Below are 25,272 nucleotides of genomic sequence, written 5' to 3' on the forward strand. Positions count from 1 at the left end.
GTTTTATACCCCTTACATTTTTTATCAAGTTACATATTTTTATATTACCTATTTTTAATAGGCTGCTGTAACTAATATTTTTATAGATTTATCTTTTAGGCTTTATACTAGAGTCATGAGTGCCTTGCCTACCACAATTACAGTATTGAAATATTCTCACATTATCTTTTACTTAATTTTACCAGTTTTATACCTGCAAATGTATTCTTTTTGCATATTAATTTTTGTTTTCTCTCAGATTGAAAAAAATACCTTTATCATTTCTTGTAAGACAGGTCTGGTGGTGGTGAATTCACTCAGCATTTCTTTGTCTGGAAAAGACGATCACTGCTTTATATTTTAAATAGCTTTGCTGGATACAGAATTCTTGAATGGTAGTTTTTTTCTTCCAGCACTTTGAAAATATCATCCTACTTTCTCCTGGACTGTATGGTTTCCCTTGAGATGTCTGTTGCCAGATGAATTTGAGCTCATTTTTACGCTATGTAGTTCTTTCTTTTGCTGCGTTCTTAGAATCTTCTCTTTGTTTGACCTTTGAGTTTGATTATTATATACCTTGTGGTAGTCTTATTTGGGTCAAACCTGTTTGGTATTCTCTGACTTTCCTGTACCTGGGTATTTATATCATACTCAAGTTTTGAAAGGTTTTTAATTATTATTTCTTTGAATAAGTTTTCTACCCCTGTTCTTCCTCATCTGTCTCTTAAATGCCAATAATTTTTAGGTTTTGTCTTTTAAGGTAATTTTCTCTTTTTTTTTTTAGGTAGTCTTTGTTATTTTTCATTTTTTTTTCTCTCTTTGACGGTATTTTCGAATAGTCTATTTTCAAGCTCACTTTTTTTCCTCTGTTTGATTCAACTAGCTGATGAGAGACTCCAATAAATTTCTCAGTTCAGCAAATGTATTTATCAGTCTCAAAATTTCTGTTTTATTATTTCAATTTATTTGTTAAATATCTTTGGTAAATTTTTGAATTGCTTTTCTGTGTTATCGTGGATATAGCTTTGTCCCTTAAAACTGTTATTTTGAATTCTTGTACGGGAGCTAACATATCATTGTCTCATTAGAATCAGTCACTGTTTGCTAGTTTTGCCCATTTGGGGAGGCCATGGTTCCCTACTGTTATTTCTTGTAGATATACATCTATGTATTTGTATGAAAGGATTAGTCATTTCCTCCAGTCTTCTCTCTGTGGCTTGTTTTTTTACTGTTATGTTTGCTTAGAGATTCTCTGTAATTTACCTGTTGAATTTCTCCCCCCACCCCCCAACTACTAGGGCACTGCTTCTTTTTTGGCACCAGACAGCATCTAAGCCCAGATTTGCCTCCATTGCTGCCTGTCCTGAATGAAGGTGGTCAAAAAGAGAATAGTCCATCAGTGTGGGAAGGCCGGCTAGGGGATTGTACTCATAGGACTGTAGGACATACCTCTTTTATTGTTCTCCTGCTGAACCAACACTCTGATCTGGTGTCTCCTTTAGCCAAGCTACATAGTAATTTCTAGATCTTGGAATGATAGTCCTACCTCTTCCCTTTGTCTCTGATTGTCTTCAGGAATATGTCTCCCTTTGTGATGCTTCCTATGGATTGAGGCAGAGACAGGTCTTCCGCCTTGTAACCCAAGATGGTGAGCAAGCTGATTCTCCACCTCAATCTCACATTTTCCAGTGTAGAAATCATGAGTCAGGTGTCAATTCTCTATTTGCTTGGTGCTGGACAGATTGGAAGGAGGTACATCGTGGCTATGAAGTCTGATTCTCTTACCATTTGTTCAGAATATTTTCACTTCTTTGCAGCTCCAGGAACTGACTAATCCTCATATGCGAGTTCTAGAATATCACTGGTGATAATCTTGGCATTGTGTATTTTTCTGTTGTCCATGTTGGGGAATGAGGCCAGTTTGCTTCTACACTGCCATTTTGGAATCAGAAATTCTCTATAGCTATTTCATAATTAAAAGCACAGTTTAAAGAATTAACAACCCTTGCAATATTTTCTTCTTAACTCATGTAAAATAACAGAGCCCCAGAGATGAAAACCTATGATCTTTCCAGTGAGAAACAGAAGGATACTCAAATTTTATCTGAAGGCTAAGGAATGAGGTTGCATCCTGAATATTTCTAGCCATATTGGGAAGTCATAATGGCTCACATAATTTGGGAAATGTGGCTCTCTAGAATGTCTCTGAAGACAGCAACAATGCTATACTCCTCTGATATGCCCTCAGGTTTCCTGTATTAGTTTGCTCAGGCTGCCGTAACTGAATACGACAGACTTTGTGGCCTAAATAACATACTTTTCCCCACAGTGAAAAAATTCCAAAATCAAGTTGTTGGCAGATTTGGTGGTATCTTTGAAGCTTCTCTTTTTGGCTTGCATGTGACTGTCTGCTGGCCCATGACCTCTCATGGCTTTTGTTCTATGTACCCACATCTCTAGTGTCTCTTCTTCTTCTTACAGAGACAACAGTTAAATTGAATTAGGGCCTTACCATTATAACCACACTTAACATTAATTATCTCTTTAAAGGTCCCATCTCCAAAAATAGTCATATTGCAGGGTAGGGATTCAATATATGAATTAGGAGCGACACAATTTAGTTCATGATAATGTCTGTGCTAGCCATAGTACACGGAAATATGTCTCCTTTGTAGTTCCCAACTCCAACACCTCAATATAGCTTCACTGATGAAGGATCAAAAGTGTCCATCTCTATGGTGGCTATTAATGCATATTGCATGGAAGGGGATGTACAGTAATGGTGAAACTGGTCCCTTGTATGTGCTTTACTAGAAAAACCTCTTTTCCAGTTAAGGTTTCAACAGATTCTTTCTGAATTATAAATAATTCTACTATTATACTGCTTTATATTATTATTCTATTTTATTACTTTATTTTTGGCCATAGAAAGAAAGATCAGTCAGGCACAGGACGTATATTTGCATGCAGCAAATGTGTTTTGAATGCCATTGCTATGTGCTAGCTACAGCAGACACAGTCATAATTAAATGACATTCAATCCATGTATTCAAGACGCTTACATTCTAATAGCTCTTAAATATCTATTAATATTTTTAAGGAGAAGAGAAAAGGTAATTTTTTTAATTTGAAAAAAAGAGACTAAAGGGAGAGAGGAGGATGGGGGTTGATAAACAATTGGTTCAAGGTTTCGTTGGAGAAGGATGAAAGTTCTGTAATTAAATAGTGGTGATGGTTTCACACTTCTGTGAAATAAAACATTGAATTGCATACTTTGAAGGAGTTAATCTTACCACATCTATATTCTATTTCAATAACTGTTATTGAAACAGAGAGAGACTAAAGAGTCCCCTATCTTGGTCTTCTCTTCAGGGACGGTTTAAGCACTCCAAACCACTACTACAGGAATTTGTTTCCTCTGAATTTCATTACACTGATAGTTGCTGAAGTTTATGAAAATACACTTGAAAGAGTGATGGTGCACTGGGGATTTATTCTATAGCTATTAGGGGGCAATATTGTGTAATGGTTAACTCAAATTTAAGAATTAGGATGTCATGTTCAAATTCTGGCTTTACCATTTGCTGGTTGTATAATACATGACAAGTTATTTAACCTCACACATTTATGCACAAAAATTTTAGGCTAAGTATACTTATTAGCCTCATTTCACATATGAAGAATCAGGCTGATCAAGGTCACATGGCAACCGCCAAAAATGTTGACAATGGAAAGAAATAAAATATAGTCAGTGAGAGAGAATACTCTGCAATGAAATAAAATATGACTTAAAATCTTCAAATTTCGGTTCTATGACCTACTCGGTGACTTTTGGCAGGTTACTTAATGTCTTTAGTCCTCTGCTTTCTTACCTATAAGACGGTGTTTCAGGTACCTGTTGCTACGTAACGAACCATCCCAAAACTTGAAGGCTTAAAATGGGTTATTATTGTCTTTCCTGCCTCTGCAGGATGAGTGGGCACAGCTAGGCAGTTTTCTTTTGGGTTTTTTATTTATTTATTTTGAGATGGAGTCTCGCTGTGTCGCCCAGGGTGGAGTGCAGTTGCTGGGACTACAGGCGCACACTGCCACACCCAGCTAATTTTTTGTATTTTAGTAGAGACGGGGTTTCACAGTGTTGCCCAGGCTGTTCTCGAACTCCTGAACTCAGGCAATCCGCCCGCCTCGGCCTCCCAAAGTGCTAGGATTACAGGTGTGAGCCACTATGCCCGGCCCGGGGTTTCTTATGCTACTGCAAGTAGGTGCTGGCTGGGGCTGCAATCATCTGAAGACTCACCTAGGCTGGATTTCCAAGACAGCTGGCAGCTGCTGGCTGTAGGCAGGAGGGTCAGCTAGAACTATCAACTATGGCCACTATGTATGGCTTAGGTTCTTGAAGCATTATGACTGGGTTCCAAGAGGGAGCTTCTCAAACAGGAGTGCTCCCAGAGGCCCAGATGGAAGCAATAATGTTTCTTATAAACTAACTTTGGAAGTCCCTGAATGTTACTTCTGCTGTATTTTATTACCCAAGCAGGTTACTCAGGGTAATCTAGATTTAATGGAAGGGTACATGGATGTGCTTTGGTCAAGCAAGAGGCTGAGGCAGATATCCAGGCCACATGACTCAGCTAATTTGGCATGCAGATGCACACATCCATTTGTTATATCACCTGTTTGTGTAAGTTCATACTTGGCCCTGAGCCACTATGGTCTGTAAAAGGTATAACTGCCCTGTTGAAGCTGTGCACAAGAGACATGGCTCTTGGGGCTCAGCTCGGCTCAACGTGGCTCTTGTGCAGGTGCTGGTACCCAGAGAGAGCATCAAAGAGAGCCAAAGAGGAGGGGCCCAGGACACAGTTTGTCTTCCTCGTGCCCAGAGAAAGAGTTAAGCTGCTGACCCTGAAGGCAGGGGAGAGCCAGCCATGCAACTGCAGGCCCAGGAGCAGCAGGAGCCGCAGAGCCAGAGCAAATAGCCAAGGTAAAGGTGGACAGTGTAAGAAAAGTTGCTCATAAGAGAGCTAGAGTAAGAAAACTATTAATGAGAGCTGCTGCTGAATACAACTATCTTTCACCTGCCTACCCACCACCCTCACCCTCATCCCCCCGCCCCCCCCCCCCGCCTCCAAGTGTTCTTTCTGATCATCCACCCACCCCACTCCCCTCAGACTTCAGCATGGGCTGGACCTGGACCCCGATATCTGACAGGAATTAAATCCCATTTCTTCAGGTAGTGATTTGCATGCACATACCAATGGAGAAGGACTTAGTAGTTGCCATTTTGCAAATTAATAACCATTATCCTGCCCTTCCACTGGCCGCTGTAATCACATTTTCCCCATGTGCAAAATATACTCACCCTCTTTCCAAGAGCCTCAAAATCTCATCACTTAATGGCATCGGCTTGAAATCCAGAACCTCTCTGCTAAATCAGCCCCTCATACAGATGGGGCTCCTCAGGTGAAATTCCACAGTGCAGTTCCGCAAATGCAGTTTGACCGAATCTGAAGACATACAAACCAAAAAGTTTTCTTTAGTTACCTGCTCCCTACACACCCAATACACAAAGATGAGGTAAGCATAGAGTAATGGCAAAATAACTGACTTCCAAAAAGAGGATGAAAAGAAAACACTGAATCGTCACTGGTCCACAGTAGTTAACACCCTCCAAGGTTGACTTTGGTGACCCACTCACATGCTTACATAGCACCATAGGCTTTTTTTAATCTTAAAAATAATCTAATTACATACAATTGCTTCTTCTCTTATCTAACCTGTCCAACATGTGGCAAGAGTTTGAAGAGCAAAGACTATTTTCTTGATCATTGTTCACCTAGCGCCTAGCACTTAACGGATTCTTAATCAGTACTAGCTGAGTTAATTAAGGCCTGAAATATGAACTTGTATTCTGTTAATGTATGATCTCATTTCTGTCATTTAATTTCTTCATTGTTACATTTCCTCATCTGAAAAGTAAAAAGTTCAGATTAGACTCAAAAGCTCTGGTTTGCTCTTGATTCTTCTGTCACTTCTGCTTTGACATCCTGTGAACTCCAGCACCAAAACTACATTCTTCTCAGATGCCCCAACTAGTCAGCATTTATTCCAAAGAGCTCCACTCCCTGATGGGTGCTGACTGAAGAAAATAGAAACATGTGAACAACATTTTCACAAAGTGATGGGAAATTAGGCTCAGGTGCATGCCGAATTGGGCCTAGTAGCCAAGGGCCAGCAGAAGACAATGACACCCAAGTAATGTTTGCATTGCTCCTCAAGTATCTTACAAATTCATCCTGGGGCTAGAGGAAGGGTCTGAGGAACATAATCCAGATACATCACAGTGTATATCAGCAGATGGCAGAGGTGTATGCTTACACTCACCATTGTCACAGTTCTCTGAAGTATTTGAGATTTCTGTATTTGGTTATCCTGTATTAGGATGGAATATGTGGGCACAGTATCTCCTTTTTCTCTGAGTTTTGATTGTTGATTTATTTATTTATTTTTTGTGAGTCTTGCCTCTGAGTTCCTCTGCAATGGGTTGCTAAAAAGACAAGTGCCCACCTTTGGAGCCCTGATTGTATTTATAATTCATTTCCTTTTTATTTTTTTTTTTTGAGACAGTCTCACTCTGGTATGCAGTGGCACAATCTCTGCTCACTGCAACCTCTGTCTCCTGGGTTCAAGCAATTCTCCTGCCTCAGCCTGTGAGTAACTAGGACTATAGGCATGCCACCATGCCAGCTAATTTTTGTATTTTTAGTAGAAATAGGGTTTCACTATGTTGGCCAGGCTGGTCTGGAACTCCTGACCTCCAGTGATCTGCCTGCCTTGGCCTGCCAAAGTGCTGGGATTACAGGCATGAGCCACTGCACCTGGCCTTCTAACTATATATATTTTTTAATTAGCTTTCTCCATGTTTTATATCACTGTTTCACTTTCTTTCTTGGAACAACTCCCACAATAGAATCTGTAGGCTGTTCCCTCTTTCATTCGTTTTATTTATTCTTTGTCTATAAACTCCAGGGACATGGTTCTCAGATTTCAACTTACATCAGAATCACTTGGAAGGTTTATTAAAGTACAGATTGCTGGGTCGCATCCCCAGAGTTTCCAGTTCTAGAGGTGGGTCTGATAATTTGCATTTCTAAATATTCCCAAGTGATGCTGTTGCTGCTTGCACAGGGACCACACTTTAGCAACCCAGTGCTTTAGGGTATGCACCAAAACCCAAGTTTAAAAGTGTTATTTTTTACTTGTGGAACTGAGTTGTTTTTCTGTTTTTTTTTGTTGTTGTGTTTTTTTTTTTTTTTTTTTTTGAGACAGAGTCTTGCTCTGTGGCCCAGGCTGGAGTGCAGTGGCACGATCTTGGCTCACTACAACCTCCGTGTCCTGAGTTCACACCATTCTCCTGCCTCAGCCTCCCAAGTAGCTGGTACTACAGGCACCCACCACCACGCCCAGCTAATTATTTTTTTATTTCATCTTTGTATTTTTAGTAGAGACAGGGTTTCACCATGTTAGCCAGGATGGTCTTGATCTCCTGACCTCGTGATCTGCCCGTCGTGGCCTCCCAAAGTGCTAGGATTACAGGCGTGAGCCACCGCGCCCCGCCAGAACTGAGTTCTTAACCTGTGGAGTGTGCACTAACCCCTGGTAGCTAATGTCCAACTTTTGAAAAAAACTTATTTTTAATTATTAGGGATATATAATAATTGTGCATATTTGTGAGGTACATGTGGTATTTTGATACAAACATACAATGTGTACTAATAAAATCAGAGTAATTGAGGTATCTATCACTTCAAGCATTTAGATTTCTTTGTGCTAAGAACATTCTAATTTCACCCTTAGTTATTTTGAAATATGCAATCAATTTTTTGTTACCTATATTCACTTCACTGTGCTTCCTAACACTAGATCTTATGCTATATAATTTTATTTTGTACCCATTTACCACTTCCTCTGTATTTCTCCACCCCCACTACCCTCCCATACTTGGATAACTATCATTCTGCCCTCTATCTCCATTAGTTCGATTTTTGGGGGGTCCCACATATTAGTGAGAACAGGTAATATTTATCTTAATGAGCCTGGCTTATTTTACTTAACATTATATTCTCCATTTTCATCTATCTCTTTGTAAATGACAGGATTATGTTCTTTTTTATGGCTGAATAATATTCCATTGTGTATATGTACATTTCCTTTATCCATTCATCCATTGGTGAGCACTTAGGTTGATTACATATTTTGGCTATTGTGAATAGTCCTGCAATAAACAATAAAAATGGGAGTGCAGATATATCTTCAATATACTAATTTCCTTTCTTTTGGATCTATCCCCAGAAGTGGGATTGCTAGTTCATATGTAGCTCCATTTTCAGCTTTTTGAAGAACCTCCATACTGTTCTCCGTTGTGCCTGTACTAATTTACATTCCCACCAACAGTGTACAAGGGTTTGCTTTTCTCCATAACCTTGCCAGCATTTGCTTTTGCCTGTTTTCTGGATGAAAGTCATTTTAATTGGGATGAGATGATATCTCATTGTACTTTAATTTACACTTTTCTGATGATTACTGATGTTGAGCATTTTTTTCATATATCTGTTGACCATTTCTATGTCTTCTTTTGAGAAAAGACTATTCGGATCTTTGGCCCATTTTAAAAATTGGATTATTTGTTTTGTTTAGTTGTCTTTTGTTGAGCTGTATATATTTCGGTTATTAATCACTTGTCTGATGGGTAGCTTGCAAGTATTTTCTCTTTTTCTGTGAGTTTTCTTTTCACTACACGGAAGCTTTTATCACTGTGTGATCCTCCTTTGTCCATTTTTGCTTTGATTGTCTGTGCTTTTGAAATCTTACTCAAGAAATCCTTGCCCAGACCAATGTCCTTGAGTATTTCCTCAATGCTTTCTTCTGGTGGTTTTATAGTTTCAGCCCATAGATTTAAGCTTTTAATCCATTTTTATGTGATTTTTGTATATAATGATATATATCTTTTTAATGGCAAACTATTTTATTGCCTCTCACATATAATTTTTGCTAAGAGCACAGATTTTTTAAAGCCTCTTTTGATTTCTCACTTTTTGTGAAAAGTCAACCTGTTAGCCTAATTGCTGAAATTCTTGAATTATACAAAGTAACAGGATAGCTGAACTAATATCTGAGATTAGCTGTCGTGAAGTAAAGTTCCATCCACTTTGAGTTGTTTCCTAGGAACTTTACTCCAAGGGTGGGAAAATAGTTCCTTCTCATTTTTTTGTCTGCCCGTATAAGCATATACTGTTTTTCTTTCCCATAATACCATCTAGAACATTTATAAACACATTAAGATAACTAAATTTAGGATATGAAAGAAAAAGTTTCGTTCTACCAGCTAAAACTGTTTCCCAGCATTTTTACTCATCGATTATCATCACTTCAATCTTAGACTTTAGTAAACAACCATTTTTTTTTAACCTCTTAAAATTTAAGGATCTTGGACACTTTATTTAACCTCATTGAGCCTCAATTTATTCACTCATTAAGTGAGAGTATTGGTACTTACCTTCTAGTATTTTATGAGAACTTTATATATACTATCTTCATTCCCCCATTGAGACCTGAAATTCTGTTGATTGCCATTTCTTTCTTCCTCCTTTGATCTGATTTTAATATCCTATAAAAATAAAAACAAAAATATGGAAAAAGGTGGTCATGCTTTACTATATTTAATGTTTTGTATTGGAGTAGAGCATAATTTTTATAAATTCGGGGCCTCTGTTGATTCAACACTTTTTCATGCTGTTAGTTTCCTGAGTTGACTTTAACTCATTTTCTACTTTTATTAGCATTTAAATTAGGTGTGACTTCATGGAAAAAAAAAATCCTATTTTCCTTTTTGTCTCAATCAATTCCTTTTTCAGTGTGTGTGGCTTTTCTCGATTGTTGACAAGACCTTGAGAGCAGGGCAGATTATGCTTAACAGATACCAATTTACATGTTCCATTTTGTCTTCTCTTGTCTTGTGCTAAAAAGTATGGTTCAGGATTTCTAAGGCTTTGATATAGAGAAATAGCAATAAAACACATTTATTGAGCACTGTTAAGACAATGATACTCTGCTATACATCACCTCCTTTGGTTTTTCACAACTGTTTGAGGTAAGTATATATTACCATTCCAGTGATGATGTAGAAAGTGAGGCACAAATAAATAAGTTGGATGACACACAGGCATATATTCCAGAGCCAGAATTTTTAATCCTGTCTGATCCCAAAGATCATGAGCTTAGTTATTACAAAGATTGCTCTTGAAACTTAGAAAAGCTTGAGACTATTAATACAATTTCCAACTATTATGTAAGAGAACAGTTCCAGAAGAATTGCATCGTAGATAAGTGGGATTTTTACCAAGTGCTTCAAAAATAGTATTGAAATATCTTATTAATATTTGATATTTTAGCTATTTTATTCTGTCAATTTTTGTCCATTCTTAGCTAATAGGCTCCATGTTCTATATACAGTCAAAACTACTGTTAGAACAACTCCATATTATCACCTACCACATATTAAAGTCTAACTTCTGCCACTACTTTTCTACATATAAGGAGACCAAGAATGAAGCCATGAGAATTTATATCCTTATATACCTTCTTAAAGCATTGCAATTACAGATATATCTATATCCCCTGATGTGAAAGCAAACATGAGTAAGCAATCGATTTCTTCTAATTATTTCATATAATGCTTGAGAAATTATATCTGTTGCTATTAAGACAAACCACAATCTCGCTCCTCTTTTCCATGGCCAGAATTTCTCTTGCCTTTAATCTAAATATTCTAAAAAAAAAAAAAAACCCACCCGTTACTATTCAATCAGACTGCTATGATTTTCAGGAGGATGGCAGGGGCTAGCCATCAAAGGCATTGACAATTACCAGGGGAAAAATACACAGATCACTAAAAACAGAAGCAACAGAAGAGACTGCACTGGGCAGCCACCTCTTTCCTATATATCCTATTTGATTGGCATTCTTCTATGATAAGTAAAATCTAAATTTTTGAGAAAAGGACAAAAGTTGCAAGAGGTTTGATTTTAAAGAGTCAGATTTTAGGAAATACAAATAACATTTTATTGGGAAAAAAACTACATTTTATTGACATAAAACCCTGGGATTGATAGTGAGATCAAAGATAGGGTGGGAGAATGTAAATGCAAAGTGGATGTCACTGATGTTGAAATTTGTGTATTCGGAGCAGGATGATGCATATGAGCCAAAGAAGAGGGTCTTCAAAAGCAAACACAAATAACTCAAAGCCACCCTGATGGCTTCCTCAATGTCCAACCAGTTGCTTCTCCTCTGGGGGAGTTATGCTGGTAAAGCAGCAACCACACATTCGAGTCACGTAGTGTGACTGCCGTAACAAATTATAAACTTCGTTGCACCTAAGGCCCACTTCAAACAACAGAAATTTGCTATCTCAGCTGTGGAGGCCTGAAGTCTGAAATCAAGGTATAGGCAGCACTGTGCTCCCTCCAGAGGCTCTAGATGAGATTCTCTTCCTTGCCTTTTCCAGTTTCTGGTGGCAGTGGGCATTCCTGGACTTGTGGCTGCTTCATCCCAGTGTCTGCATATATGATCATATCACCTTCTACTTTTTGTCTGTCTCAAAGCTCCTTCTTTCTCTTATATAGACACTTGTAATTGGATTTAGAGCTCACCTAGATAATCCAGGGTGATCTCATCTCAAAACTCATAACTTAATCACATCTGCAAAGACCCTTTTTCCAAATAAGATAACATTAATAGGTTCTAGAGATTTGACATGGACATATGTTTTGGGGAACCACCATTCAACCAATGATAACATGATTGCATATTCCTTACAAATAACAGTCTTTGAAGAAGTGAAACTCTCTTTTTCTAGTGATGATTCTATGTCCCTCAAATGAGTCTGAGCTCATTCTTCCCTTAATGCGAGCATGGGGAAGAAAGGGGAGGAGTAGAAAGGAATCCAGCTGTATTTTTAAAAGACTGGACCTTTACTGCACTCCATCTCAAATAAAATACTGGCTCTTTGAAAACAATGGTATAAGGATACATACTTAATACAATGGTAATATCAACAGAAATATATGAAAAAAAATTCCATCACCAAAAGCTATCTCCTTACAAGAAACTGGATATTTAGAGAAACAGTACCCTCTTTCAGGTCATCAGGTATCCACTGAGTGTTTATAATAAATGGTCCCAAGTTTGAGCAACCTAGAAGAAAAATGTATAGTCAAGGACCTTGAGGAAATCATATCCTTGAACATCTGGCTTGATGTGCTATTGAAATGTTATTGTCTATCTTTCTGCAATGGGCATACTGTATCATCAACAGGAATATTAGAAGCTTAGTCAGTTTCCCAACAATAGAACTGAAGAACTAATTTTTGGTGACCAAAGAGTTGCTTCTCTATTCTTATCTAACACAATACTTCTCATTTGCTTTCCTAAACCATATGGCTAATGACTTTACGAGTTACAAATACTAATTACAATTAGACTCACAAATTGAGTTTTTAAAAATCAAATTATAAATTATGAAATAAAAGTTATGTTTCTTGGTAAACTGATAGTAGATAAATAGGCATAAGGACTCTGAGATTTTAACTCTTGTAATTTACATTATACTTAGGAGGAAGTAGAAAAATATCAAATAAAAATAGTGACAAGACAAAAACAGCTAAGGCCCACTTGAAAACCTTACTGAATATCTTGAACCTTATTTTTTTCATCACCCATGTATGTATACACTGAGACAAGTAATCAGCAATAAACAAAAACGCACATGGTAAAATTTTGTTCCAGTTTATTTATTTAGTTTTTTAATCTACAGTTGCCTTTCCTTTTAATTCAGGATTAATATCCAGAGTACCTTCTTTATTTTGTATTCACTCCATAACCTTCATCTGTATGCCTCTTTCAAGACAAAACTAACTTTCAAAAGCAATTTGCTTCACTGGAGGGAATAATATAGTGCATATTGATGTGTAAGATTTCCATCTTTAAGGAGTTAACAATTCAAAGACAACAACAAATACTCATCTCTTTCCTCCTACCTCCTCTCTCCCTTGTCTCCTCTGCTCCCTCTTATCCACCTTCCTTTTCTCCTCATCCTTTGTGGTTCCTACCTCCCTGGCTCTCTGTTCTCTGCTTCCAAATGAGAACCCAGCTGTCAGCACTGTGCTGCAATGCGAGGGATGTCAAGGACGTTCTGCCAGGCAATGCACAGGACCATTGATCATTGTTTTTCTTCACTGTTTACAGAGAATCTCTTGGCAAGAGAAGTGTCTTTGCCATGCAGAAAGAATTCAGAGTGCTGCAAGGTTTTGGCTTTTTGGAACAACACATTAAGGTTATTAAGTTTTGAATATTCAGCAGGTTAAAATTCCTGTTTTTCATTATTGCCTCCATAAAATAATATCTGTATTTACCTCCAAAACAAAAATCCAGAGTCTCACTATAACAAATATAGGAAGAAAAATTGTCTCCTCACAGTTGTATATATAGAATCAACACAGTGACAAAACAAAACACTCAGGCATAACAATCTTAGTTTGATAACTGTACTTTGGGGACCAAAAAAAAAAAGTAAAGAACACTCAAATTACCATTCGTGAAATAGCCATGAATTTTAGCATATGGCATGAACCACAGAAGCAATACAATTTGTTCTTTAAAAGCTCTGGATAAGCTTTTAAACTTATGGATCTGCAACACAAATTTAAACCTAGGAAGACATCCTGTTGCCATGACAATATGGTACACTAGCTCCCTGCCATGATGAGTCCCAGGCTTCAGGAATATGATCACGCCCTTGCACTTCAGGGTTCTTTGATAACAATGTGCTGCTTTTAAATCTTATCAACATGTTACTTAGGTATTTGTTTTTAGCTCTAAGTAATAGATATAATATCATAGTAAATAACCTGACAAAAATAAAAAAGTATTAAATATATTTATTTCAAAATGTTATTATCTGATGTTAGTAATAACTGTGAACTTACAACCAAGATGTTTAGATTGGAGAGATAAAGGCTATTGTTCAAAATGAAAAAAGTATCATTTGTAGGAATCACTCATTTTCAGTGCTTCCGTGGAAAAGTAAAGCGGATACTAATTCAAAAGCTTGGAAAAACTCATTGTGATATATTATTCATTACACGGTGATGCCTGCAAACGTGCTTTAAAAACAAAATAGAGAAGCAGAGGACAGGCCTTAACTTGTCACAAACAACATGAGCTAAAAAGAATCTCTTCTGAGGCACAAAACAAACAGGGTGAGAGGTTTCTTTCTGTCAAGGCAGATGGCAGCTTATTATCACCAGTGTCTCACTTTCTTCCCATTTCCCAAGATTGTTCTTGCTTTCTCCTTTCCTTATTATATTGCAGCCGATAAGTAATGAAAGGCTACACTGAGTTACCATTAATTCATTCTCTCAGTAAACATTTAACAAGCCTTCTCTTAAAAAGGCAAGAGAAGAATAAGCTCAGCCTAGCAAGGAGGGCAAATATGAGAAAAATAGACATAATAAAATTCTTAAAGGCCGTAGTCCTGGAATATAAAGGATTCCTTAAAATCACAGATGAGTATAGGCCTCAAACAGTCCCAAGGCACAATTTATGTTTGAGGTGAGCATTTTCCTAGGTAACAAGGGGTGAAAAGGAGAGGAAATATTTCAAGAGAAGGACATGTACAAAGGCAGAGAATTTTGGAGTTCACTATTTTGGGAAATCCCACCAGGCCTGTATGCCTAGAGTGAGGTGCATATGGGAAAGCAGCATGAAATCAGCTTGCCATAATATGAGGCTTGTACTTCGTCCTGCAAAGTACAGGAACCCATAAAAAATTACAGGCCATAGGAAAAAAAAGTCCAAAAATTGTTGTAGAAGAATCACCCTAACAGAATGGGAGAGGATACATTGGATTGAGCTGAGATTGAACACAGGAAAGTCAAAAAGCTCTTATAATAGTTCAAGTGAGACAGATCTGAACAAGGACTGTTTATGGAGAGATCTGGGGAATATTAGAGTGGTCCATTTAACAAACCTTGATAATCTATTCAATGCAGAAATTAAAGAGGGAATATTTCTGGCATGAGTGATTAGGTGAATGCTGTTATAATTTTCCACAGTGAGGAATATGATTTAGTAGACAGGCATGGTGAAAATAGATTAGTGTATTACAGGAAAATTCCAACAACTAAAACTATGAGGGAAAAAGAAGATTGAAAATCAAATGATAGTAACAGCTACATTGAAAAGATATACATAGAGGATACGAGAAAGGAGAAACAAAATAGATAGTTAGAAATTGGCAGGCTTTCATTCAACAAAAGCATTTCGAGAGAGCCCTCCATATTGAAATGCATTTGAATAATGTTTCTAGTGTGATAAAGGCATCCATTAATATGAAAAAAAACTGTATATATTTAACAGTTCATCCTTGTACCATGTAGAAGCATCATTTTATATTTACCACAAATCTATGTGCCTAGATTAGGTATTATTATCCCTCTTATTATTTATACGAAGAGATTCTCATATCGGAGATCTCATTTCTTATAAATAAGAAGAAGGATAATATTTACCACAAATCTGTGTGCCTAGACTAGGTATTGTTATCCCTCATATTATTTGTGGAAGAGAATGCTGAAGGTCAGAGAGGTTGGCTAACTCCCTCAAGGTTACACAGTTGGTAATCCAGGACTGCTGACTCTATTTTCTCAAGATATTTAAATATATTATCTAGTTATTCCTGAGCCATATACAGGGATTTATTTTGTTGAAAGAAATACAAAATCATTCAGTCAATTAAAGCTATTTCACATCTTCTGTAGCTTAGGGATGATTTAAATATCTAAATAGATATTTTGGGATAACTGTCCTAGATATGACTAGAAGCTCGTTTTTACTCTGAATTGGTGGAACTGAGATATGACAGTCATAAAAGGGCAAAAGGAAGAGTAGAAAAAGGTTTCACAAACATATTGTGAACAAGATACTCTTCAGTCAGAGAATAAATGTAATTTTTCCTCTCAAGTGAGTACTGCCAGACTCAAGGTGATATTACCCATTACCTGTTTCAGATGTATAAACAGGATACTCAATTTTAGACTCACCAAGTAATATAGCAATCTCTTAAATGACCCAAAGAATATGATCAAAAGAAAGGGTAAAATTATTCCAAATATTTCCTTAAAACAATAAAAATTGCACGCATAAATTTCTTGCATAGATCCATAAAGGGTAAATGGTAAAACGCTTGGGAAACCTATCTGTTGCCAAAAAGGTGATATAAAAAATGATAAAAACATCAGATTAAGAACTGAAACCAAAGCCACATTTGCGCAAACGTCTTTTAGAGTTGTGATAAATCCATCCAGAGCCACATAGAAATCAGCAGGTGTCATAAGAATCACTTCCATTTCAGTGTGGTCACGGAGAATATCTCACTCTTACTAATACTTTGCAATAACAAAAATTATTATTTTAGAGCATAACTTGCATTCCATTAATAGGTTCTTTACAATTTAAAATTTTTATTTTTAGTCTATGAAACTTCTTTGTGATAGGTAAATAGATATTGTTTCCACCATTTAAAGACGAAGAATGGTGGCTCAGAAAGATCAATATTTGCTGAGTTTTATCAGAAGGAAAAGGCAGAAAGCCAGAATGTGAATTTATGTGTTTTGACTCAATCTTTTATGTGAGATCACTATAACACTCTATACTCCATTTCATAACTTTCAACTTTAATATTCTCATGATAAGGTCCAGGAAATAATCTTTTACAGGGTAGCAAAAATCAAATCATATTGAGATATTAGTTGTCTCATAGCAATTATGCTTTATTAAGTGATTACTCATCTGATACATAAAAAGCTAATTTATTTTTATTCTCTAAACATAAAGTATGTTCACAAATAGCCAAGAGTGGGTCTGAGGTTGCTTTAAGCCCACTAGCGTGTTACTACAGGACTCAGAGACTCTGCATTTTAATTACACGCCATGATTTCATAACTCAGTCCCATGGCAAATCATTATAATAAACACATCAAAGGAAGCCTCATCTTTTTATGCATAATGCAAGCATCAAATACAATGACCTTTCTCATATTTGCACATAAGTAATTTTATTTTTGCAAGGATAATGAATTCCTTTGCTTCTCAATTTATTCTTTGTTTTTGTGAAATATTAATCATCTGGTATTCAGAGTCCTTCTTTAAAGTCAAATTTTGAAGTTTCTTTGATAAATCCAAAAATATAAACACAAAATTCTCAGATAATAATTATGGATTGCCTAAGCTTCTTAACAGTATCTCGAGTAGTCCCAGCTAGAACATGCCCATGAATAGCAAAGAATATTCACTAAACCTCTATCCCTAGGATATTCTTAAGTAATGAAGCAGTTTTGAAAAGTGTTGGGCCTTTCTGGACAGTCAAATGAATTTGTGCATAGGGTCTTCAATATAAGACTTGCAGAATGAGGTGAATATTTACATCATTGTTTAAATTCGATTTGGAATCTGTGAGGTGTGTATGTGTATGTGCTTCTGCCTTTTGTGAGATGTGTATGTGAATAGGTTTCTGACAGTAAGTCTCCCAGAATTGAAGAGACCTGAGTTTAAACACCATCAACAGGTATATTGCCCAAAAATGGGTACTGATCCACATGCCATGATTATACTTATATAACAATTATAATTACTGTTATTTTTTTTCAACAAATTTTAAGCACCTACTATGTGCCAGTCACTGTGCCAGGAGTTGGAAATATGAGGAAGACCATAACTCTTATAATGAGAATACAAGGAAGACCATCTCTCAAGAAAGGAACATCATAAAACATGTTCACTGTCAAGTCCTTGTCATTATCAAAAATATCTTCAGATTGATGTCATTCTGAGAAAAGTGATTTCATATTGAAAAAAATTCTACAAAAGTAATAAAACTTTTCTTCTCAATTTTCAGAACTTGGGTGGGTTGGGGGGCAGGTGTTTTCATCTATTTTCATCCTTGTCCTGGTAGAAATTATTTGTTTGATTAACATTTTGGTGGGGGAAGGTCAGTCTCTAAGGCTACAGATGAGAAGATCAGTTACTGGATGTGTTCCTAAATTCAATGTCAAATCCAAGAGCCTGAAAATAAAGGATGGAAAGAAAAGGAAACAAAGAAAAATTATCAGACAATGTGAAGCCATTTTATGGAGAGGAAGAAAGAGTGAGTGAGCACAGGAAAAATCACAAAGCAGTATATGCAGAAAAGAAAGAGATAACAACAGTTATCAGTAAGTAAAGAGATAATTAAGAGATAATCTTTTCAGTGGCACTAACACCATAGTTTGTCACATCACTGGTCATTAATGATTTGTGAGAAGCAGTGTCTCAACTATGTTTCTGTTACATTAATTATACCTGAAATAAAATCTTTGCACACCTATTGTTCCACATAGTTATGCCTATATCGTTTCATGAAAAAGTTAATAATGAATACTTATTGAATACTTAGTAGGTCCATTCAACATGCTAAATGCTTTATGTACATTAACTATTTTTAATATGCAAACTCCATAAGATATATACTACTATTAGGCCAATTTATAGATACCAAAATTGTATACCATAGGACTTAATCACATTTCCTTTCGTCTGTCCCCCTTCTCCTCCCTCGACAAAATCTTGACATTAGTCTGCAGTTAAGGTAGAGACAGTTTGCTGTGTAATTTTGAATAATTCTCTAAGCCTTCATTCTTCATCCACAAAATAGATAGGACAAAATAGAGTATATGACAGCATCGTTGTGAGGATTAAATAATTCACATAAAATCATTTTATTTATAGCTAAAACAACATAACACTCAATAAGTGAATTAAAAGAATTGTTATTATTATTTTAGATGGCTGATTAGAAGACAATATTAAGCACTTTTTGTTTTTGAGACAGAGTCTCACTTTGTTGCCCAGGATAGAGTTCACTGGTGCGATCTTGGCTCACTGTAACCTCCTTCTCCAGGGGTTCAAGCGATTCTCCTGCCTCAACCTCCTGAGTAGCTGGGATTACAGGCACACGCCACCATGCCCGGCTAATTTGTTTTTGTATTTTTAGTAGACATGGGGTTTCACCATGTTAGGCTGGTCTCGAACTCCTGACCTTGTGATCTGCCCGCCTCAGCCTCCCAAAGTGCTGGCATTACAGGCATGAGCCACTGCGCCCGGCCTAAACATCAGAATCTTAAGAGTGCCACTCATGGTTAACTGGCAGATATTTTATAATACATCAAGGTAGATGCTGGCTTAAAAATGAAATGCTAGAGTTCCAGATCAGATTATGGATTTCTGAAAAAGCTTCTTTAAAAGCATCTCAAATATTAGCCCAGAGCAAATAGCACAGGATTTAATATAATTAAATAAACACCCATAAATACTGCAATGTTTGGCATCACTGTAAATGCCCATAGGCCTCTCTGCACTGCTGCATATGCTGCTCATGCCTGTGGGTTCTGGGAAGAGTTATAAGTGACACAGCAGCGTCATACCTTCTGCTATAGTATAAGAGGCCAATATAATATTACATATATTAGATATATATAATGGTTTTCATGTATGTATAAGTAATGAATTATTTTTGAAATATTAAACAATTTTCCCCTTGTAAATTTCCATTTTTCCGTCTGCTCAGCTTCTGCTCTTCCCTCACAAACCTCCTCCCCGACTTCATGTCATTGTGGTGTTCAGTACTCAGACAGTGGAAAGGAAAGCAAAATGGAAGCCATTTAGCCTTTGATTTGTAAAAGCACAGAAGCCACTTATAGAAAGGGGGAGAATTTTAGGCATAAAGCAAACATTTGAGAGAGGTAGGTTGAAGAGACTCCGGATGTTCCAGGATTAGGAATCACAGACAAAAAAATAGAGGACTGCTGGATCAGGGATCACGTGGCCAGGTAGATGGGAATAAGGCATGTTTTTTAACAGAGACCTGTGTCGACAAGACAACTAAGTCAACTTAATGATCGCCAGCACACTTAGGCAACATGGAAGATCACATGCCTTCCCTCTATAGGGGTATTATATAAGCTCCCAGAATTTACCCAACAATCTAGTGAAGGTCCAAATTGTTAGTACATTTCTATCACATGAATAGAATGAATGCTCAGATTACAAATTAAATTTGCATATAAAAATACAATGTGATTTTCTCACACACCCATGTCAGGTTCATATCCATACATCCTAACTGACTGTATTATGCATGTGCATATTTGTGTGTGTGTGTGTGTGTGTGTGTGTGTAAAACACATATAAAGACATATCAATGTGGCCATAAAGTTATGCATTTAATTTCTAGGAAATTCTACAGAGTAGATACTGCTTAAAAATTTCCCCTGAGAACATATAAATGTCTCAAAGGCAGGAATTCTGTTTTATTCATTTTTATATTAGCAGAGCCTGGCACAGCTCCTGAATTGAATAAGTATTTATAATATCTGTTAAACTAGTAGTCAGTGTGCATGTGTAAGAAAGCAGCATGATGAGAAAATGTACTTTGAAGGACATTAATTTGGAAACCATGAGTAAGATAACCTGCGTGGCGAGCTAGGAGGCTGTTGAAACGTCAAGGAAAGGGTATAAGGTTCTGAACTAGGCTGGTAGCCTTGGGAACAGGAAGGAGGGCATGAATGAGATCACTAAGTGGTAATTGATGGATTGTGGCAACAGTTTTCTATCATAGAACTAGAGCTCTTGTGGGGTTGAGCCCAGAATGGTTTTTATCCCTTGGCCAAATGCTTAAGAGTATAAAGTAAATATTAGCTATCAGTGACAATAGGAACTTATAGAAACAGCTTTTTAGAAAGAATAGTATTCAAGAAGCTCATCCATTAAAATTGATTGCATTTAAATAGTCTATCTAGTTAAAACACAAAATACAACTACTGAAACTTTGAAAATACCTTTTTTATGTTCAAAATCAGGTCATTAATATTGTTCTAAGTACTCATCTTTAAAACAGCAATAATAGTAAAGTCAGTTATTATCTATGTTCAGTGAACAATATATGAGTAAACACATACATGACACAGCTTGCATTTTAAGAAAGATTATATATATGTTCATTTCAAGCTGGAATTGTAACAGTTGCCAGTTCCACACTTAAAGAAATAGGTCAGTAAGTGCAGACATGCTGAAATGCCTGGGGTCCTTATTATCTTTGAGCTTCAGTGAAACAGAATCTAAAAGGAGAAATAAAGAGATTCATGTCTCCATAGACAGATCAAGATGAAAAGTAAACATTTATCATTAGCTCCCCTTTGCCTTCTGCATTGAGTGGAAGTTTCCTGAGGCCCTCACCAGAAGCAGACTCGGGTGCCATACTTCTGGTACAACCTGAAGAACTGTGAGCTAAATAAACCTCTTTTCTTCACAAATAACCCAGTCTCAGGTATTCCTTCATGGCAACACAAACGGACTAAGACAAGAGACAATGTCACCATCCCTGTAAAAAAAAAAAAAAAAATTGGCAATGCCATTCTAAAAAGGTGATTATATGTATGTGTAAGATTAAACAATCCTGATGAAGGCAAAAAATAATTTCTGATTCCCATTTAAAGCATATGTAATGAGTAGAGGAGGAGTCACCCTCAGAATAAAGATCATTTAAACTATTCAAAATACAAAATGGGTATAACTCCCTGTGTATCAGGGGTTGATAATGTAGATCATTCAACTGTTTTCCCCTTCACTGTTATCATGACTCAACACAAAAATTAAAGAGCTTTACTGATCAAGGTCCTGAACTTGGAAGTTCAAAGTTATTACTTTCTCCAAATTTATGCCAGCTTTTTCAATTCCTAGTATTGATATAGTAGACGATATTTGGTGATACCACATCAGTAAATTAATTTGTTCACTTATCAAGAATGGTACAGATTTCTCACCTTTAATGACCTAAATTTCATACATGAGAATTTGCAGAAGTTTCTACTGAATAGAATCTTAGCACTTTTCCCTCAAAAGGTTTCCAAAAGGAGGAAAAAAAACTTCAGGAAATATGTATTATATGAACCAAAGTATTAAATAAACAAATTATCTTCCTTTCTGAATTAATCTCAGACAAAGCAAAATGGCGTTTGTGTTGTTTAAAGTAAGATCAGACTTCGTAAAATGGAAGACTTTCTACCCTGAGATACAGTTTAGGGAGAATAATTGCTTGTCTGTGGAAACAAAAATTCTACCTGCAAGGAAGTATGAACTACTTGAACTCAACATCAAAAGACTTCATAGAGATTTTAGTGTGGTTCTGAGAGCAGTTAAAAAGAGAAACTGCCTTTTTTATTCCTTTTAGATTTTGGTAATCAGAAACTAACTGCAAGAGATTATTTCATGTGGTCCATGAAATAATCGAGTTCAAAGAAAAGAATACCAATATAGGCTTCTAACATGTAAAAATATGTGCTATGATCTAACAGACTCAGATTAGTTTAAATACAAAGTAATCTGAAAAATTAAACAAAGCATTACAAGCAAAAGGTCCTACATATTGAGATGATAAAAATATGTTCCAAAATTCTATTAACATACTTCAATAAAAGACAATTATGAGTATTCTTTATCTTTAATGTATTTTTAAATAAATTGTATTGTTTTGGGTCATACAACATAACATGCTCCTTACAAAAAATGAAAAAGCACAAAAAGCTTAAAGCAAGCAAAAATGAGAATAAATCTAACCATTCAGTGATAACAGCTAACACTTGGCCCATAGACTTTGAGATGACTCTCCAAGCTTACATACTATTAGAATATTACATAAATTTGATAAAACAATAGACACATTCTCTAATGCATTTGTTAAAAATACATTATGATCAGCTTTTAATATCCATAACTATCAGAATATTTATAATAGTTAAATAATATTGCCCTGTGAGATTGTATCATAATACATTTAATCTTATACTGATAAAAATATATTTCTATTTTTTTTTTTACTATGAAATTCTGAGAACATCCAATGTATAACTTTTGTGTGTCAGTCTGATATTTTTTATGGTAAATTTTTCAAAGTAGAATTGTGGTTTAAATTTATCAATTTGAAATTTGAACATACAAGCTGAATATATAATAAAACTAGGACCGAACTATATTCTGGCTACAGGAGAGTCACTTTGCCTATAAGGACTCACGTAGACTGAACGTAAAGAGATAGAAAATAATATCTCATGCAAATGGAAACCGAAAGAGAGCAGGAGTAATCAATATTTGTGCCAGATAAAACAGACTAACTCAAAAAATGTAAAAAGAGACAAAGATAGTCATTACATAATGAGGAAGGGAGGGGTCAATGCAGCAAGAAGATATATCAATTTCAAATACTTATTCACGCAGTGCCAGAGCACCCAAATATATAAAGCAAATTTTATTATATCTAAAGGAAGAGATAGCTTGCAATACAAAATAGTGGGGGACTTCAGCATCCCACTTTTAGCAATGGACAGATCATCCAAACAGGAAATAAACAAAGGAACATTGGATTTAAACCTGCCCTGTGGATCAAATGGACATATCAAACATTTACAGAACATTCTATCTAATAGATGTGGAATGTAGCTGCACATGAAACTTTCTCCAGGATAGATAATATGTTAGGTCCCAAAATAAGTCTCAACAAATTTTAAAAATTCAAAATCATATCAAGTGTCTTTTCAGACCATAATGGCATGAAACTGGAAATCAATAACAGAAAGAACTTTGGAAACAACACAACTACCTGGAAACTAAACAACACACTCCTGACTAACAAAGGGATCAATGAATACGTTGAAAAGGAAATTAAACGTTTCTTGAGACAAGTGGAAAAGGAAATATAACAGACCAAACCTATGGGATACAATAAAAACAGTTCTTAGAGGGATGTTTACAGCTATATCAAATAATTTTTAAAAATCTCGAATAAACAACCTAATGTTATACCTTAAGATATTAAAAATAAATTCAAAAATAGTAAAAGAAAAAAATTAAAATTAGAGCAGAAATAAAATAGACACTAAAAATACAAAAGATTAATAAAGCAAAGGGCTGTTTTTTTGGCAAGTTAAGCAAAATCAACAAACCTTTAGCTAGACTTAATAAAGGAAAAGATTTGTGTTACTTCATTTTCAAACTGCTGATAAAGACATACCTGAGACTGGGCAATTTACAAAAGAAAGAGGTTTAATTGGACTTACAGTTCCACATGGCTGGGGAAGCCTCACAATCATGGCTGAAAGCAAGGAGGAGCAAGTCCCATCTTACGTGGATGGCAGCAGGCAAAGAGAGAATGAGGAAGATGCAAAAGCAGAAATCCCTGATAAAATCATCAGATACTTTTGAGACTTAATCACTACCATGAGAACAGTATGGGAGAAATCACCCTCATGATTCAATTATCTCCCACTGGGTTCCTCCCACAACACGTGAGAATTATGAGAGTACAATTCAAGATGAGATTTGGGTGGGGACACATAACCAAATCATATCAAGATTCAAATAAATAAATCCAGACCTGGAAAAGAAGACATTTCAACTGATATCACAGAAAAACAAAAGACCATAAGAGATTATTATTATTGTATACACTCATAAATTGACAAACCTAGAAGAAATTAATTCCTGGACATATAAACTTACAAAATTTGATTCAAAAGGAAGTTGAATATCTGAACAGAGCAATGGGTAACAAGATTGCACTGATCTACTACTATACAATGCAACCTCTTAAAATACCAAGATTGAATCAGTAACAAAATGTTTCCCATCAAAGAAAAGCCCAGGACCTGATGGCTTCACTGATAAATTCTACCAAACATTTAAAGGACTAATACCAATTATTTACAAACTATTCCAAAAAAAGTTGATGAACAGTAAATTCTTCCAAAATCATTCTACAAGGCTAGCAGCATCCTGATACAAAAATCAAGCAAGGACACAACAAAAAAAGGAACTACAGGCCAATATCTCTGATAAGCATATACGTAACAATCCTAAACAAAACACTAGCAAACTAAATTCAACAGCACATTCAAAAGGTCATTTACCATGACCAAGTGGGATTCATCTGAGGAATGCTAGGATAGTTTAAAATATGCAAATAAATTCATATGCTACGTCATGTTGACAGAATCAAATATAAAAATCATATGATCTTTTTAGTAGATGCATAGAAAGCATTTGATAAAATTCAATACGCATTTATGATAAAAACTCTCCACAAATTGTGTA

General features: G+C 36.0%; 1 long non-coding RNA gene across 1 annotated transcript in view; it reads left to right on the top strand.

Annotated features, from left to right (window-relative positions):
* The window catches only part of LOC100601351, a 31,058-nt gene extending 12,603 nt beyond the window's left edge, over positions 1 to 18,455 (top strand). The window contains exon 2 of the long non-coding RNA XR_121278.3: positions 17,754 to 18,455. This is a non-coding gene — a long non-coding RNA (uncharacterized LOC100601351). The remainder of the gene's footprint in view (positions 1 to 17,753) is intronic.
* The last annotated feature ends 6,817 nt before the right edge of the window (positions 18,456 to 25,272 follow it).

The sequence above is a fragment of the Nomascus leucogenys genome, chromosome 10 (genome assembly GCF_006542625.1).
Source record: "Nomascus leucogenys isolate Asia chromosome 10, Asia_NLE_v1, whole genome shotgun sequence".
NCBI classification, from domain to species: Eukaryota; Metazoa; Chordata; class Mammalia; order Primates; family Hylobatidae; genus Nomascus; species Nomascus leucogenys.